This window comes from Aplysia californica, unplaced genomic scaffold (assembly GCF_000002075.1).
Source record: "Aplysia californica isolate F4 #8 unplaced genomic scaffold, AplCal3.0 scaffold00104, whole genome shotgun sequence".
Lineage (NCBI taxonomy): Eukaryota > Metazoa > Mollusca > Gastropoda > Aplysiida > Aplysiidae > Aplysia > Aplysia californica.
The window spans coordinates 661,914-663,256 of record NW_004797374.1 but is presented as its reverse complement, the minus strand read 5'-3'; the positions used below and the strand labels follow the sequence as shown (position 1 = coordinate 663,256).

General features: G+C 43.9%; 1 protein-coding gene across 5 annotated transcripts in view; it reads left to right on the top strand.

The window, feature by feature from the left end:
- The window catches only part of LOC101856959 (septin-7), a 125,684-nt gene that overhangs the window by 78,222 nt on the left and 46,119 nt on the right, over positions 1–1,343 (top strand). The gene's annotated exons all lie outside the window — the stretch shown is intronic.

Here is a 1,343-nt window from a genome sequence, read left to right as displayed (position 1 = left end):
CGTTTTTACAACTCTCCACCCATTTGTCATAGTCCTGTCATAGCTTGCATGACCTTTTTGTCTTGCAAAATCGTGCTGAAAACTGTAGCCAAAGCTAAAACTTCGTGGGTGGTTGGCGGGTGCTCTGGTGTAGTTTGGTCCTTCTTTCCTATCTAACATCTATTGCCCTTATCTCTCCTCCTTCTTTTTTGTGTATGTTACTCTCTAGTAACTCATCTATTCTTCGGCACTTATATGAACTTATCGTGTTGCAAGTGCCCTGAAACTCCAATTAAAACTAGATCTAAACTGAAAACTTCCTTACTCTCTAATATGTCTGTGGCTGGTCTTGCCTTTTCTTATCGCCAAGTGGCTATTAAGGTGTCGATGTGCTTCTCTCTCTACTCAAAACTTTCTCCATCCTAGTAGAGAAAGTGTGAGATTTGTTCTAGCCATCAGGTTTCAGATTAGCAACAGTTTATGTTGAAAATGAATGACTCGTAGTTTATGTTGAAAATGAATGACTCCACCTCCAACTGTAAGGGGATTGTGAATACAACATCAGATCTGACCAGAGAAAGGTTTTTCCCTGCCGTCAATGGAAGCACTTGTCTGCCTTCCTGGCTGTCTTGATTTATTTGGGTTGATTTGTTAGAAAAAGAACGCTCAATGGAACGTTTATTTTCTTCTTTTTTTTTTTTTTTTACTTTTTCGTTTTTCTTTCTCCTTTTTTTCGGGGAGGGGGCGAGGTTGCAAGAACAACCGATAATTTGTGTGTAAGAGAGGGTACGGTTCAAGAATTGCACCCTGTTTTAGATGATAGGAGTTCAGGTGTTGGCGCAGAAAAACGCGTTTTAAGTTTTTAACTTTCCTGTTGGGATTCTTCAGAAGTCGCAGAATGAACATTTTGTTGTATTGTTAGTTGTGTCAGGCCTGTTTTGCGCGTGAGTAATTCTCTCTCAAGTAGGACGTAACCTGTGTGTGTGTGTGTGTGTGTGTGTGTGTGTGTGTGTGTGTGTGTGTGTGTGTGTGTGTGTGTGTGTGTGTGTGTGAACGTGCGTACTTGTGTGGAGTGGGTTTGTCACCGCTACGCAACACCCCCTCCCCTACCTTCCTCCTCCTCCTCCTCCCCCCTTCTCCACACACACACACACTTTGACTCCCACTTCCACAATCCACACACCCTTCCCGTTCATTCACTCTTCCTTTTTTGTTGGAATGGAAGGAAGAGGAAAAAGAGGCTGCTTGCTGCCTGCGAACTTTGACCTCTCGTTTTCGCTGGTGGAGAAAAAAAAAAGAAGCGAAGGAGAGAGAGAGAGAGAGGGGAGGGAGGGAGCCGAGAGAGAGAGAGAGGGGGGGGTGTA